Below are 18,099 nucleotides of genomic sequence, written 5' to 3' on the forward strand. Positions count from 1 at the left end.
CCCAGGGAACATAACAGGCTAATCAGAAAGTCCAATGGAAATAAATATCTTTCAACAGACATAAAACAATCCCTTTCATGCAGTTGAGTTGAGAAATCTTTATCCCATGTAGGTAATGAAAAACACACATTCACTGTGATGGACTGCATATGGCTGGCAAGTCACTTTTTCTTGTAATTACCTTTTCTCCTCTTCATTCTTCTTGTTTCTTTAATGTAGTCATCCAATCAACAGTTTTACGAAGAAAAGCTTGAGAACAGAGATCTCACTGTTTACTAAAGAAAAGAAAAAACAAAAGGTTTCTTAGTGCTACATTCACCATATACATAGGTGATTACCATACCATATACACAGGTGATTACATCCACCACATAACAGCATTGGTTGATTTTAGCAGGAAAAAGGCAAGAGGCAAATATACTCTCTGTATCCACAACCTGGGAGATAGATAGGAGGATGTTGTGTTTTCAGGTTGAATTTGAAAAAAAGGGGGAAAGATTGAATGCTTTTGCTTCTCTTTACTGTTTAAAAGATTTAGAGGAAACACATTTTTTTCTGCAGTTTTTTTTTCCAATCATTTTGGGCCTGTGAGAGCTGCTTTTAAAATCCTGGTGAAGATTTCATATTCTAGATTGAATTTGAACATGTTATTGTACATCCCAAAATACATCAACTTTTATATTACTTAACATTAAATAAAATGTGTCTCATTATATTCATAAAACTAGAAACTTTAAAAACTCTACATTCTTTTATATAAACTCATTTACTTTTCAATTACATCAATTTCAGTAAAGAATCACTATTTAATATACAGTCATAATAGTTTCTTTATGTAATCACAATTTCTAACTATAGTTAGGCAAACAGTATTTGAAATAGATGTGATCTGTGATCTGTGATCTGTCTGGCCTTTGTTTTCAGTGACCTGAAAAAAAAAGTCAGTTATTGAAGCAAATTATTAAAAAGTTATTATTCAATTAGACAGAAAACTACCTCTCAGGCAAATGGTATCATATGAAGAGCAAGGTCAGATGGAAAGAGTGTGTTCAAAACCAGGTAATAAGAATCATTAGAAAATTACAACGGTTGGAAAAGTCCTCCGAGATCATCTAGTCCATTGAGTTTTAATTTTTCTGAGAAAATATGTGTAAATACATATTAAGATAATGGTACAAGTACAAATGAGCTTGCCTTGTCTTTTCTTACAAACTGAATGTCAGTATCTGTAAACATAAATTTGGAGTATATGCTCAGTTCTGATGACCAGAATGGCAATGACAATCAGCTGCAGAAAGACAAAACCGTCAAAGTAGAGAGATTTCCAGTTTTTGAGAAAAATACCATCACAATCCTCCTGCCTCAGAGGCCCATCACCATTGCAACACCCTGGCAGGCCTTCTACCCTGAGTAAGGTCTCCATTAAAAGAACAACCATGTGGTGCAGTGCTTCCAGCAATTGCCACTAAGACAAGTGTTTTTATTACCCTGAGCCCAAAGGTCTTCAGCAGGATGGCATGGTAATAGCTCTGCAGGTGAACAGTGTCTCACAAGTGACTGGATATAGACCTGTTCTCAGACAACTGCTCACACTGCGTTAGGTCTGTGTCATTGGCTCTTCCATCAAACCCACGTACACTGAAGAGGCCGTAAAATCCATTCAGATCTAGGAGACTTGTCTTATCAACTCACAAGAAATGAAGTTCTGCGGGTCAAATCTTGATTCTAAATTGGATTCAAGTAGCTTTGAAACTATAAAATTAAGAGAGAGCTCAGCATCATCATTATCATTAGAAGCCACCCCTGAAAACGCTTGAGAAACATTGCTGGCTGTTCCTTGGAAAGAAGTTAGAGAGATATTGCAATTACCAAGTATGTTAGATCATTTAAGTATATATTTAACTTAATTGTGGTAAAACTTGATAGTATTCTGTTGATTTCATAATTACTAGAAAAACTGCAAAATAAAATATATGTCTTGGGGGACTGGGAATTTGATGTGGTTTATAATCAACAACATTGTTCACAATGACAGATCTGAGTATACAGAAATTATTTCACATTGCAGCACTGGTGCCAACACTTGCTTTTCCACTCGCTTTTCATTACCATTGCAAAGTAGTTTTCCTAGACAGTGCTTATTTTAGTCGTGGCAGAAACTAATGAATTTTTCAGACTTGTGTCTGGGTTTTATTATACTCCTATACAATCTTTTATTATACTCCTACAAAATCTGGGGTTTATGTATTGTACTATCAAAGAGCGGGCTGAGTATGCCCTTACTTCCCTTTGAATCTTTTTTACAACTTTAAAATTCAGAAATTTAAACTTCTCTTGACTTGAACTGCTCACCTTTGAGCCTGGCCTTACTTCTCCCTCTGGGTTACTGTGAAAATTATTTGTGCTACGGTGGCACCCCAAGCCTCTCTGCTTTGGCCCTGTTGTACTAAACAATGTAAAACAAGGCTGTAAACAGTCCCACTCTCAAGAGCCTGCAGTCTGGTTTGTTTACAGGACAGATTTTAACAAAGTAAAGGGGTGGCTGAGCTAATTAATTTCAAGCTGACATTCCTATCTCTACTCTGTACTGGAGTGTAAGCGCAACCTAAGTTCGGAAGACAAGGGAGATGGGAGTGGGTGCTAAATAACTCATAGAAAAAGGAAAACTCAGAATTCCTCCCTCCACATTGCTGACATGACCACAGTGCTCACAGCAAGAGATCCAGCAGAGAAGACAAGATATTTTGTGTGAGCAATTGTCAGTCTGAACATCATTTTGCCCTTTCTGAAAAATTGTCCTTTGAAGAGACATGAATGCCACCAGACTGATTCACAGCCTTGTTAGACGTCGGAGCTGCTGGAGAACCTCGCCATAAGGTGGAACATGTGGCTGCCCTGGTGCTCAGGGGAGGCAGCAGCACCGGGTGTATTGATTAAGTTTGTGCTGTTTTGTACAGAAATGTAAAGAGGCAAGAAAATGTGAGAGGGAAAGATAGTTTGTTTGCCTGATACAGCAAGGTACCAGCAGCCAACAGATTCTAAACCCTACTCGATATTTCTTCTGCTGCTTCTTCTGACACTTGGTGAGTTCATTTTGCTCCAGGGATCGATTTCCCTATTGGAAAAAAAGGCTGACAAAGGTCTTTCTTACCTCTGTCTTCCTGTTGTACCCTGTAGGGTCCATGAGTGGAAAGATATTGCAGATGTGAAATGTGTGATTGCTGTCGTGTACATAGGTGTCTCCTGTTACTGATGAGGTGGAGCTAGCTGTTCCCCTAGAAAGTGTATCATGAGTGCTGAGCAGGCAGATCCCAACACAGAAGCTGTCTGATATGAAGGTGTGGAGAGAGCAGAATTAAGTGAAATACTCTCTGTATGCTTTAAATTTGCTTTTTCTTCCTTGTAGAGGTGAGGTTTGATTGAGTACCACTTAATGCAAAGCAGAGGAAGGAAAGATGTAGTGGTAGGAAGGTAGACACTACGGTGAAGAAGAACTTTAGGAAACTAAGTACAATTGAAAGAATAGAAAATTGAGACCTTCACACAAGTAAAACAATGCTTTTCTCCTGTTATTATCTGTGGTTATGACTTATTCCATGCTCCTCTCACAGTCTCACTAAGATCCTCGCTTGCTATTTTAGTAACACTAAAATAGTAGCAGTGGAAAGACAATAATGCTGGCATTTGACGTTGTAAAGAGCAGATGCAGTAAAAGCATTTATTTAACTTGAGGGTAGATAACCCTCTCAACTGAGAACCACATAGTGACTATTGTGAGACATGGACTGTGTATCTCAGAATACCGGAGGAAAAGTCAACCATGGGAGCATTTCCCTGGTAAAAGATGCTCACTACTGTACGTGGGTCTAGATCTGCTTCAGAGCACGTTTAGCAAGCCAGCAGTGTCCCTGGATCACTCCATACAGGCAGGGATGTAGCTGGGGAGGGGAGAGGAGTAAGTTACTGCTTCAGTTTGAAAACTGCCAAATATCTAATAAACACGCACAAACCTCCTGGTCAGTTTGTGCAAGTTCTGGGTAGAAGAGTAAAAAATGGGTAAACAAGTGGAGGAAGATATAAAGTAACACAAAGCAATCCCATAAGAAGTCAAACTTTTACTTATAGTGTTTATGGCAGTGATCTTCTACATATGAAATCAATGTCACACTAATTCATGTAAGAACAGTGTCTGCCTTACTGTGGGTTAAAGTAACATAAAAACTCAGACAGCATTGCAGACCACAGTTAATTTCAAGTTCTGTAAAATGATTGGCATCTACATATTTTAAGACCATACTTCAAGCAGCTTACTAGAAAATTATAACATGCTTTTTAATAGCATAACCTACAATTTATTTTTCATTAACTACTCAAGTTCAATTTTGATACTGTAAAATTAAATGCATTTTTTAAGCTTTTGCCTTCATCAATCTTTTTTTTTTCCTGACACATGGCATATCTTATTCAATGGTATTGGTTGCTCTGTTTTTAAATACTATTCTGTTTTCTGGAATACCAATATGATTCTATTTAGACATCTTTAAAAAATGTGGTGACAGCAATTTCAATCAAAAAATGAGAGGAAAAAAATACTTTCTTTACAATGAATAGCAGCAACCGAAACAAGTTAGAAATAAGGAAGGCAAAACCAGTCTTGAAATACTTTAGTTTCATTCATACTGAAGTTTGTGATGTTATGGAAGAATTATGTGGGCCTTGTATATAAGTTAATACTGCAGTAGATCACCATTGCCATCTCCTGGTAAATAAACCATATAACTATATTCTAGAGCTTTTTCTAAACAGTCATATATTGTACAACTGTGGAGAGATTACACCATAAATAGGCAATAAAGGATTTAGAGTATTTATTGTGAGACTATCATTGCATTTTTATTCTTTGCTCACATAAGACCTTTATAAAGAACTGCATTACAGTTGATAAATAGCAGCATTTGTTCCAATGCACTCTTTATGATGAAAAGAAATACTGCTAGTTATGACTCTGTAAATTAAGGTGAGTCAATGGGTTTTGTTGTGATTGAAACAAATGCTGGGGCTGCTTAAGGAAAACTCACCATAACCAAAACAAATACACCCTCCAAGAGAAGGCACTGGTTCCCACTGTGCTGTGATGGGGCTGTGCCACAGTACTTAGCCAAGACAATGTCAAACAGTGCCCAACCATGCAAGGAACCGGCAGTAGGGATAACAGAAGTGACAACACCAAGCTGTCATTTCACATTCTGATACTTCTAATTCTTTTATTTTCTTATCACTTTCATTGTCTTTCCCACTGTCATTTCCCATTCCCTCTCTCACAGATGCTCCCTTTTTGGCTTTGTGCAGCTACCTGAAACCTCCTGACAAACGTGGTCTGTCCTCTCCTGCATGAAGGGGGAAGGAGCAGGCTGATCCCGAAGCCAGCAGGAACAGCCTGTTCCCAGCAGAACTGTCTGTGTGTCACACCAAAGCCAGCAAACACTCACCTTCCCTGAACCCTCATAGCCACGTGGGGAAGGAGAATGAGATGTGTCTACAACTCATTACCCCTCGGAGCAGAGAGCAGCATTCAATGCGATGCTGAGCCTTGATAAATCATCCTTTCAATCAAATCAGTAAACAGAGGGAAATGCTGTCTAAATGGCAATAAATTTCAGGCAAGTTCAGCAAGGAATGATAGATCAGTCAAAAGCCTGTGCCTGGCTCTGTTTGTGTATTGCTTTTGCAATGCTTCTTCCTGCATCAAGGAGAGAGTGTTCCCTCACTTGCAGCTGCATGTCTGCTGCCAGCATCACCAATTAACATGACAGGGAACAACCCCTGCAACAAGGGTTTGCCTTTTCCCATGGAAGCAAACGAAATGTTCGTAATAATCTGGAAGAAACTAGAGCTGAAGGTTTCCTGATAACACTGAGCTTTCTGAAGCTAGAGCTGCATCATGAAGAGCATCTGCTTAAGAGCAGCCTTCGCATTGGCGACAATTCAGTTTGAATCTTCCAGCTCAGCAGCCATACAGCCAGGACTGTGGTGGACAGGGTCAGTCTCAAACACTGGAAAAGAGGAAGATAAATGTGGGCAACAGCATTTTAGAGCTGCCATAGTGTCAGAAGGAGTAAAAACTAGCTGAAGCTCTGAAAGAGCTGTGAAAAGTTGCTGGCTGTGGATTGTTGGAAGGAAATGAGAGCTCTGGAATTAAAGTGAGAACAGTGTCTTGGGGGACTTTTATTTCTCATCAACCTTGTTCCCTCACGAGGGGACACAGACTTGGGCTTGGACACACAAAGGCATTTAGAAACTATAGTCTGTGGAAGGTTACACTTAATGATCATAATAGCTTTTAGAGCCAAAAGGGACTGGAAAACACAAGCTTAATTATTAGGCTATCCCAAGGGATCTGGAATCAACATACAATACTAATAGTATCTCCAGTCATTGTTATTAGATTATACCTAGAAACTTTTCCCTGAAGTAACACTGTAATTATGTATTTATTAATTCATTTTTATTTGCTTTAGCTTCTCCACTCTTTAAAAATATGCATACTTTTAATTGCAAAGAAATTCAAAACAAAGTCATCTCATTGAGGAAATGGGTAAAAACATCTGACCTCTAACAATAGAGGGGTAGAACTAGTACAATTAGCAGCTTTCTTTGGAATGTACAAGGAAAAAAAATAAATGCCTGGATTAGGGAAAAGGAGAAGACAGATGAAAATTAAAAGCTGAGATACAATTCCCTTTCTATGGAGAGTGGCAGTCAGGCCTGCAAACGAAATGAAACCAAGGACCTCCTCATTCTAAGGGGTTGAGAAGAGTTTGTGCATTCTCAAGGAAATCTGGCCTTAAAACAAGTTAGAACAAAAATGAGAAAGAAATGCAATTCCCATTGCCCTCTCCATGATTAGATACCAAATTTCCATAAGACACTTTCCTTTAGCAAGTACAGGGATGCTACTCATATCAATGGGCTGACAGTAACTGGAAGGAATTACTAAACCATATCAGGCTGTGAAAGGTAAGATCAGTTAAAGAAGCAACAGTCACATGCACTGGGTTATGTAGCTTCAATGCAACAGGCACGTGGTCTTCCAAAGCTCAGAGCAAGACGCCATTCCATTTGGAAAGTCCATAAACTCATTCACTCCTTTCTAAGAAAAATTGTTTTACAGCATCAAACCAGGCAGTAATATCCTGGGCAGGGCTGTGATGGGTTGGCAAACTTAAGACACAGAACATGTGGCTTCAGTGACACTGAGTACCAAAAGCATGAAGGACAACAGTAGCAAAGGTTGCAGTTAATTGCTGCTGCTTCAAGCTCATGGTTGGTGCACTTGCTGGTCCCTGCCAGTGACAGCACCTGCACTGATGAATAATTGTCTGGCAGATCCACATGCTGGAACCAGTATGAGGGGATCAACTCGAGGCAGACTCAAGTTGTTATCATTTCCACTTCTTCCAGTGCTAAATTTCCTGTCAAGGTGGAAATAAACTTTGATTACACTCTTATATTTACATTGGCTATTTCCTTGCGGGAAACAGGTCGACTTGGCCTGCTGTAGCCATTAAGCACAGACTCACTGTCACCAGTTCCTACCAAATCATCCAGCTATAAAAGGGAAAACACAGAAATTCTCAGAGGCAGTAATTTTGCAGTGGCATGTGAAGAAATGTGGATAGCCTGAAATCTTTAGGGAGTAAACGTACATACATACATACACACGTATATATATGACAGGGAGAGAGCACCTCAGCCTACACTAGTAACCATGTTCCATTTCCCAGGCTATCCATGCATCAAAAAAGGAGAGAAACCCTCTGATCTTTTTTTAATGGTTTTAAGCTCTAAAAATCAGGAGGTGGAAAAAAACTGTAGGCAAGTTCTTTGCACAATATAAGTGAGAGCTGCAAGACTGACCTCCCCCTTTCTCTTGAGACTGAATTTTCAGTATTTGTGCTTAAAATATATTCCTTAAAGAAAAGGAGGAGGCAATAAGAGGGGACAGGAATAAAACAATATTTCAAAGACTTAATGAAACACAGATCATTGTTGACTGTCTATCTTATCCTCCTATGTCACATTTTTGGGGAGGGAGAATTTACTATTACCACTACATATTTTCCTTAGCATGCATAGGTGGGAAGACAAATATTCAAGCCTTTACATTCCAAAAGAAAGATTTTTTTTTTTAGGACAGATAAGTCAGAAACACAGAAAAATGTGTCTTCATAGAATTGAGTGCACTATCTAACAAGACCTATATAGCAGGATTATACTCTATGGCTTACAAGAGTATTGATCTGTGTGTACTCCTCAGTGGTGTTACATTCATTTTAACATTGATCTCTCTTTCATTACACCACTGCATCATGCACTCTCAGTGTCATCTCACTGCCCCTCTAAAATCTGAGTGCCTTCTCTTTCTGTCAAGATGTACAGACGCACTGTGCAGCTTCCAATTCAAAACACCAATTTCAATGTCTACTTATTCACAGACAGACTCCCCCTTTTAAAATAATGCTAAGGACCTACCATGCCTTAACCCTCCAAAGCAAGTTAAATACAGAGTGAAGAAGACATTGGAAAGTGGTTTTTCTTCAAAGCTTTTTTTTTACTCTGTGCACTGTTTGTGTTACCTTTCAAAGAAGCTTGAAAATACCATTTCTTTTCCTCATGGTTTCTTTCTATTACATTTGGAAAACATTGATTTTGCTTCCCCCTGTGATTCTTATGCAGCACAAGTAAACATGGCTCTGTTTAATATATGTCCAAGTCTGTGCAATGCCATCAAATTCACTGTAGCTCTGGGAGAAAAAACAGTCCCTTTGCTGGCTTCTAGCATTGCCACAATACAATGCAAAATACAAAATTCTTGCATCTCCAGAGAGGTTACTGGTTTGGTTAATTTTCTTATGCAGGTTTTATTTTTCAAAGTATGTGACTGGGCACCAGGAACTCATAAATTCTGTTGTCAGCTTTAATAACGCGCAGTTGCAATGCAATTACAGAGAGACAAGGATACATGGATCAAAAGCTCATGGCACAAAACGTCGTGCAAATACATGAGCAAAAAGTCTTTTTACCTAATGGATTAACAAAGTGATACACGTGATCTTGAGCTTATCACTTAAACCTCTGCTTCAAGTTGTGCTTACTGCACTCCTGGTCTTAGTTAGAGGTGATTCTGTTGTCTTCAGGCTGGTAAATATGAGGACAAAAACCTTAGAAAACCTACTACATCTCCCTGAAAGGATTATCTCCTTCCCTGCTGAGTGTGACTTCAGGATTATGTGCTGTTTTGCCAGTTCCCACCAAATTCTGTAATTCTGGGCAAAAATATTTTATCTTGCAGCCATCTAATTGTGCCAGCCCAGGGAGCCAGTGCAGGACATCTCAATATTTGTACCTTGGTTATTTTGCAATAATCACCTTGACTTCACTGTGTATTTCTGTCTCCTATTTTTCACATCTTTGGAACTGGTATAATATTTAGCTGTCTGAGTGGAGAAAAACACTTTGTCCTTCTCTTGCATGTATATTATAACAGATGAGAATAAACTGGGAAAAGCACCTATTATTTTAATTTTCATGATTTCCAAGTTTTTCTCTATAAATTCCCCTTTTCTGCCTTCACACAGCTCTTGCTTTTTCTTATCAGTATTTCATTGTCAACTTACGTTCTTTTACCTTTTTTCCTACTTTAAAACAGTAATGTCATATTTTATTGCCGCAAGTCAGAGCCTCAGCACTTAAGCTACTGCACCATGGACCCCAATCCAGTGTTTAAAGATGGGAATCTTTCCAAGAACATCCTTAGGCACTGGCACTGGATCAGACACTATGTGCAAGGACAGAGTTCTCATATCTGTAGGTTAACTTCTGAAAGAAAAGGCTCTATCCAGCGGGAGAGTTACTTACCAAGGTAATATTTTATGCATTGAGCTCCAGAGTGCTGCAAGATGACTTTAAGTATCACAGCAGACAGAGTAATTCCATATAATGAGTTAGTTCTTTAAACTGTTACCTCACTTAACATTGAACCAATTAGTCAGGACAAGAACAAAATTTTAAAAAGGTACTGCTTTATGCACTGCTGTACCACAATGCATTAATGCCCACAGCTCGAATTCCTTTTCTTACAAAGATTAGATCTCAGAAACCCAGAGTGCCTTACTTGCTTGCACTGCCCTTTTCTAATTGCTCACAATAGGAGCTGACTGGCAAGCAGTCAGGGAGACATTGTTTTCACAGAAATTGGATATAAAAGATTCAGTAGCTGTGTAAATACATAATTTTTAGAAAGGGGTCCATCTTTTAAAATTATGGAGATGTAACACCGTTCTTAAATTATAATATCAACAAAAAAATAAAAAAACTGTTTCAGTTTCACCAATCACTACTGTGGGCATGGTATGGCCAGAGGAAACATGATCCTGAGCAAAAGAAAACAGCCTCATTCCAAAACTACTGCTTGTTAATACAAGTTTAAAGGATTAATTCACTATTTTCTTATTTATTTTGAAAATACTTGAAAAAATATCCTGTGTAGGGATTGAGACTTGTTCTGGCTAGTGCTCAGCATTCAGATACTGGAGCTGTGAATGTCAACCTTATGCCAATCAACTTGCTCATCTCTCCAGCATCCTTTTCTCTATGTTGTGTCATAAAGATGGTGTAAGTGGGGAGGAGGAGGAGAAAGGGGATGTCATTTCACAAATTATTCAGTTACAGTCATTCTTCTCTTCCCACTTATTTCACTGAATATCTCACAATCAAGAAAGGTGCAATTATCTAAAGTGAAGAAATTGCAATATTAATAGAAATACTATTTTACCACAGAGATTAAACATGGAATTTCAAGGGCTTATTCGTCAATGTGTTCCTTACATGTTACAGGTAATCTCTGAAAATCAGTAGAGTTATACTACTGGGAAAGACAGTGATTAATGAGATCCTGCCTCTGAGGGACATATTTCAGGTGAAAAGAAACAAAAGTAGAATAGACAAGTGGTAAGGGCCAATGAGACAAACTCTTAATTGTAACCATCATGAACTAATTCACAGAGGAGTTATAGGACTAAGTGAGATGCAGAAAAATGTTCTGGAATTTTATGCCCTTTTGTTTTGGAGAAAGAAAATGGCCAGGATACATGGTTGCCATAGTAATGTAAACTGTTATTTAAAATAGACTTCTAATGCTGGAAGAAATTGCATAGCCAAGGCTCTAAACAGCAGCTTATTGTGCAAACAGGTCCTTCCATTCCCACTGCCCTTTGAAATTTTTGCTCAAGAAATTTAACCACCCCTCTTCCCTCAGCCTACAGCTTGTTTATGTCTCAACTTTTCTACACACCTTTCAATTTGTAGTGTTTCTTCATTTTCCTTTTATTACCTCTTGTCATCCAGCTTAATCCATGGGTATTTTATTTCCCTTGACTCCACTATTCTCTTCCTGTTTCATTAGGCAAACTTTGCCTTTACTTTCACAGCGCTAGCACTGTGACACCACAATGACTTTCAAAAACTAATTCATTAGCAGCTCTCATTATAATAATTTTCAGTCAAGAATGACTAATTGTAGAGGATTGTCTTGATGGACACAGCAATCCGCTGCACATCCTGAATCTGTGGCTGGTGCAATGAAATCCCAACCCTGTGTTTGGATATGTGACACTGCACTAAAACAGATATTCAAATAACATTAATTTACTGACTTCCACTCCAGCAGTCAGTCAGATAAGCTCTTGACAGAAGGTAGGCACATGCAGATGAAAGGATGAGGGAAATGGGAAATGTAAAGGCAGGATGAACTGTAAAGTGAAGCTTTCAGCACTTTCAAAGTGCCCTCCCTCAAAGGCACCATTGCTGGTGGATGCCCTGCCCTCCACACTGTCCCAGGCTGTTGAACTTCAGCCACAAACCACTATTGTAAGCCCGAAAATTTTAGTTGGAAGTATTTCAAACTGTAGGAGTTTATACTAAGTCCATTAGGTCTGACATGGTTCTTCAACAGATGGAAACTGAGACATACTCAGGTTACCCAAACAGGCAAACAGCACTGCAGAGAAATGTGGAATAATCTGGAGGCTGCAGGCACTAGAGCAAAGGTGAAGATTATTCCCTTTTCCAATAAAACGGGAGTCTACTCTTCCCCTACTTGGTTAGTTATATCAGTGTAAGCAAGTCAAACTACTGGAATTTCCTAGTTATAAAATAATTACAGACAGCAAGCATTTAATCCCATGAAAACTGTATCCCCTTTTTTCATGCCCCTCCTCTTGCTCTTGGAATGGTGAAGCATAGCTGAAAATTCAGCTGTGTGCTGAGGCAGCCCATCAGGGAGTCTGCACAGCACACACCCCCACATGGTGTGGTCAGAGCATCAGGTGCTGAGATCCCTTACCTCCAGTGCTTCAGGAAGCAGAGCTGCTTTGGAGCAGGGATTAAAACCAAAGCAAGAGCATCATTACAGCAGTGCACACTGCTCCTGCTATTTTTAATGTGGTGCTGGCATTTTCATTATAAGCTCATATTTCCAGGTTTTATAATTCAATCATAAAAAAAATTGCTGAGGGCTAAATATTGGCAGGCAGCTCTGCCTACCAAAGAAATGAAGAATTTCCATAGTGCAGAGAGAGAGAGGGAGTCTCAGACTCTGCTTATTCCAGTGGGAAAGTGGTTCCAACATGAGCAGGGCTATACCAACACGAAGCATCTGCCAGAAACTTTGCATGATATGCCAGAAGGCCCCATAGCCACACATTAAAGCCACAGCCACAGAATGTGGCACTTCAGTGGAGTCCATGAGATTAAATCAAAATGCCAGATTTCTACCCAGATTTCAGATATAGTACTTGCTTTGTGCCTTAGATCTATTTTGAACCACAAAAACAACTTTATAACCCAGCATAGACCCCAGTTGATTGATGCTGCTGTATGGGCAGACATGAATATCCAGCTCTGACATCCTGGTGCTGTTCAACAGCCCTGGTAGGAACCAGAGCCCAAGGCAGCAACCAGGCAAACCAAGGGCTCTGCCTCCAAGCTTTCCTGTGTCAACTCTCTGCAACGCTGCCTACCCTCACACAGGGCAGCTCTGGGGTGCTGCACATGAGCTGAGAGGTGAAAAATGAGAAGCGTTACTGAAGGTCTATATGCTCTCATATGAATGTATTGAGCTTTATTAAAAAGTAAGAGACAGATGGAATAGCCTCTACTTTTTTCTTTTTTTTTCTCACAGGAAAAAAACCTGTAAAATCAGTTTGAAAATGTAAGTGTATATATATGGTAAACATACATAAATACATATGTGACCACTGTGGCCTTCCTATGGCATGAACACTGCATTGAAATAAAGATTGTAAAATGGAAATAATGTCTGGGATAATTAGCAGAGAGACAAAACTGAAGAATATCACCATCTCACACCCATTCCTTCTCTCACAGCTCAGTGACCTCACCGGCACAAATGGTTCTCATAAAGTTAACATTTTTAAGACGGAACTATTTTAGATGCACAATTTCATATTCTCTTTTTAAATGTAAAATTAGAATTGATAAAACAACAAGTATTTACTGAGAAGAATATTATTTTGTTAAGAAATGCAGACTGTAATTTCATTCCAGACTCTGCTTCTTTAAAGATCTAAGCGGTGTATACATGTCTTTGTTGTGTGATGCAATGGTTACCATGGAAATTTTTATTTTTTTTTTAAGTTTAGTGAAGATGGTGCAGTCAAAAACATAAATAGCCTGAGCCCCTGGCAGGGTAAATTGTACAATGGTATTCTAGAAAAAATTTACATGGCTTTTCTTTTTTTTTTCTGAAAGCTGATATTAGAAAGTAATAATTCTTTGTGAAGAAAAATGCCTCACGTTTCTTAAGACTGCAAGTATATTCAATTATAATTTTTAACTGTACTTGAGCTGGCATGATATTAAATTCTGTAGCCCTTCATGTGCCCATAATCTATGGTTCCTCAAAGACAGTGAGCCAAGCTGGTGGGTGTGTGAGAGTTTCCTGCAGTGCTGCCTGGTTAAAAGGTTTTTAGGTTTTGCAGGAACAGCACCAGAGAGATTTATACCATGATGTTTCTTAACAGCTTAGCTAATAAAAACAGAAATATATCCTGGAATAACTAATTGAGCTGCAGACTTCTGGAGAACTCATATGCTAGCCTGGAAGCCAGGAAATTCATTTGTATCTTGATTAAAAAAGAAAGGCAATATTTTTAAAGCTAAAATTCTTGTTTGCCAGAGTTGTTTGATAGCAGAAGTGTTGGACAGGACCTGACCAAAACTGCAGGTAATGTAATATCCTTTCTCCAGCAATGGGCAAAACATGCTATCAGGAAAAATCCAAAGAGTGGGACAGACTGATGAAATACATCACCTGCGTGCTCCTCTATCCTCCAGTCCTTTGCAGTTCACAGACATCCTGGGCCACACACAGTCTCAGCAATCTCAGTAGATTATTTTCCATGAGTTTGTCCTTGAAGTCCAGTGACCTTTCGGTTTCCACAGTAGCCTGGGGCAAAAAGTCATAGTTACCAGGCTGAGTTGTAACAACAGAAGTCATCACCATACTGTAATAAATGTAATGCTGCTTTGACATAAGGCTAAATGTCTAGTTTTACTAGTGATTCTGTGCACAGAAGTAATGTGTGATATATGCTTAAAGTAGTTTTAAGATGCTTGAGCAAGATGAACGGAGGGTCTTAGTGAAAGGGCATTTTTACTCCTGTGGTGTTTAGAGCTATTGCATCTTGCCAGCTCACTTCTTGAAGAAACCAGAAAGACAGCTATCAACAAAGCTAATAAGCTGAAACTGCTCTTTCTCTAGTGCTCCTGCTTTGTCATGAACAGAGATTACTACTTTGAATTTTGCAGTTAAAGAGTATCATCTCATGTCCTGGTTTGCCTTCTACTGGGCAAACATATGGTTTCCCCACAATGATTTTAAACTCATTAGTTTAAACCTGGCAAAGCAACAAATGTTTAACTAGCCAACAAAAGTCACATTCCTGGAGGAATTTCTAATAATTATACCACACCAAGTCCTTCACATATGTTTTCACCTAGTACAAATTAGTGCAGCTCTGTTGATAAAAGGAAATGATGCCATTTAGGACCACTTGAAAATCTGACACCTTCCAAATTCACAACAGGGTATGTTTATTAAATAATTTGAAAGTAAGAAATCTTTTAATATTAAATAGCTGAATTTCTATGCAAACCATGTGAAATACTGAGAAACAGTAATTTTTTTTGTCTTCATAAAGTCTTTCTCCCTGATGGATATGAAAGAGATTTTTTTGAGGAAATGGACCAGTAAAGGAAAACTTACTATCCCCTATTTTATAAGTAGAATAACACATTCTTCAACTATCCTTAGTAATTTATAAACAGCTATGATCCTAGGTTGTTCTGGTCATTCAAATCTATGACCAGAATAAAATTAGTCTCAAAGGAGAGAAAAAAATGCCTCTTCCCTGAAGCTTCATAACGAGTGATAAGCATTCACTGGACCATAATTATGTCTTTCTATTTTTCCTATGCTGTTTCAGGTTTTATTTTTTTTTAATATCATCGCTTTAATTAAGCTTTAATCTTCACAGCACTAAACTAAATTAAAAGGATCTTTACAGTGTTGCTTTGGTAACTAACAGAAGGGGTAAAATTACCTTATCTGTTTGTTCACCATGTTGCAGCTGTAAACATCCCAGTTATGGTCTTTAATTTGCTCATTTTCACTAGGAAAAAAAAAATGGCATGTGACACTGAAAACAGTTATCACTGTTGGAACAGTCCTCTAGCAGGATCTCACTGCGCTTGTCATGGACAAACATGTAGTTGGGAACTCTTTGCTCCAAGAGACTAAATACAAGCTAATTAGGCAAGACACAAAGCAGGCAGAGACAAGGGAACGCAGCAGTATCCATCACAGGAATTCCCACCTTCGGGCCCTTCTGTCTAGTCCCTTCTATTTCCTTCAGCAATCTACAACACATTAAGAGTTAAATATAAACTTCATATGATTTTCCTGCGGCTTCTTGCAGATAATTAACGACAGATCTTCAGAACGTACCTGCCATGTACCCACCATGTCATTGTCTCATTTTATGTCTATGGAAAATACCAAACAACAAATTGAGTTGTCCAAGACTATCAGCTAAACACAATCCTACATTATAGCACTCTAACAGAAACATGCTGAAGACATGAAAGCACACTTGACCTTGAAAAGCCTGTATAACTTGAACTGTGAGTTGCAAAATAGGTAAGAGGAAGAAGAAAATTGTCAGATCTTTCTTTTAAGGCCAATGCACCCCAGTAAATGGTAGAGCTGATGTGTGTTTCAGCATCATCCAAAGACACAGTCAGACCTTTCCCATTGTACAAATGAGCTTTCCCAACCATAGGAAATGAACCAGCACTGATGTAAAACTGTTTTACGTAAAATTCATTTCTCTATCACTCTTTTGCTATGAATTGTACTTCTTGAGCTAGAAAGTTTTTTAGGGAGATTGGATTATACTACAAAGCATTATAGGTGAGTCACTGGCACAGGTTGCCCAGGGAAGCTGTGGCTGCTCCATCCCTGGAAGTGTTCAAGTCCAGGTTGGATGAGGCTTAGAGTAACCTGGGCTAGTGGAAGGTGTCCCTGCCCCTGGCAGGGGTTTAGAACTAAGTGATGTGTAAGATCCCTTCCAACACAAACCACTATAATTCCATGAAAATGGAAAACCCTTGTGCCTACACAGCTGATTCCCAGCAGTTTCTGCTGCTGGTCCCTGGCTCTGGGGCATTTCATTGTCTCCCTTCTTGGAGAGGCAAACTCTGGATAAAGACCACAACCTTGAGCACAGTCAAAGGTACACATTGCACAGAGATTCAGCAAAATCTCATAGACAGACTGACTTTGGAGTCATTTTGCCATTCAGTTTGACTGCCCCTGTGTATTTTTCCAGTGTTCTCAGTAAAGCACTTACAGCAAGTCCATCATCATTGTAGCACCTGAGGTCAAGTGTTGAAAGTTCCTTTTTTTTTTTTTTTTTAAAAAAAGAGATTAATTTAGCAAAAAGTATTTAAAATGTGCTGCACTCCACAACAAAGCTGTCCTAGAGCTCTGACTACAACCTGGTTTGAATTTTCAACTTATTTTCAATTTACAGCTAAATAAACACAAAACATCAAAGCCAATAAAACTAAGGCAGATAATAAAGTGCTGTCAAGCTGTGATAAAGTCAGTCTTCACCAAAGATCTATCTTCTCCCACTGAGAGATCCTAAATTTAAGACTGAACTAAGAATGACAGAACAGGTAGCACTGAAAATCAAAAGTTTTCACTTGGTAAGATTTCTCTGTTTTCTGATTTTGATGGACAACAAAATGGTTGAAAGTTAAAACTCACTTAAAAACATGAGGAAAATGACAAAAAATAGAAGACACAAAATAAAAAAACTAAGAACTGTCAATCGCTGAATATATAAGGGAGAAAAAAAAGACATTTTATTTTGCATCACCTTTTTTATGTCCTGGAAGAACCTTTTTGCTCAAGTGATATCTTTGGTGTTTCTTCAGTAATCGACAGAAAAACAGATTCTTAAAGTAAGCTTAAATGTAGGCCTCATGACATAGCAATTGTATATGACTAATTACAAAAAAGAAGTTCTACCATTCAATATTCACTGAGAAAACTTTTCCCCAGAGTATTTACCCAACGTATCCTCCTTAGAATCATGTAAACAGATGAGCTGTATTGATCTCACTAAGAACAGCCTGAATCTTTTTCTTATATAACAGCTTTTTTTCCCCCAGGAATGTTTGAATGTAAGGAATATTAGAAGTAGAACTTAAGCAAAATAAAATTGCTCTGTTCAACACACAAAGTATTTCAAAAAACTACCTGTCTCTGCAGTCATGCCATGGGCTGTTTGCTGATTGCTAGTTGTTGCCATCATTTTCATCACACAGGAAAAAGAAATACCCCTAAAAGTATCCTGTGAGCACTCCAACAATGATCTCAATGCATCAGGGTAAAGCAGCTGCCAGAAATCAGTCAGATCACTGGTGAGAGTGCAGCAAGCTCCCTGTGAA

The 18,099-nt window shown here is 38.6% G+C and overlaps 1 long non-coding RNA gene across 1 annotated transcript in view; it reads right to left on the minus strand.

The window, feature by feature from the left end:
• Positions 1 to 242: 242 nt before the first annotated feature.
• LOC127468517 (uncharacterized) overlaps positions 243 to 18,099 on the minus strand; it is a 46,895-nt gene continuing 29,038 nt past the window's right edge. The window contains exons 5-7 of the long non-coding RNA XR_007903587.1: positions 15,684 to 15,752; positions 14,393 to 14,527; positions 243 to 275 (exon numbers count right to left, since the gene is read on the minus strand). This is a non-coding gene — a long non-coding RNA (uncharacterized LOC127468517). The remainder of the gene's footprint in view (positions 276 to 14,392; positions 14,528 to 15,683; positions 15,753 to 18,099) is intronic.

The sequence above is a fragment of the Manacus candei genome, unplaced genomic scaffold (assembly GCF_025592945.1).
Source record: "Manacus candei isolate 608988 ecotype Guabito, Panama unplaced genomic scaffold, ASM2559294v1 h1tg000015l, whole genome shotgun sequence".
NCBI lineage: Eukaryota > Metazoa > Chordata > Aves > Passeriformes > Pipridae > Manacus > Manacus candei.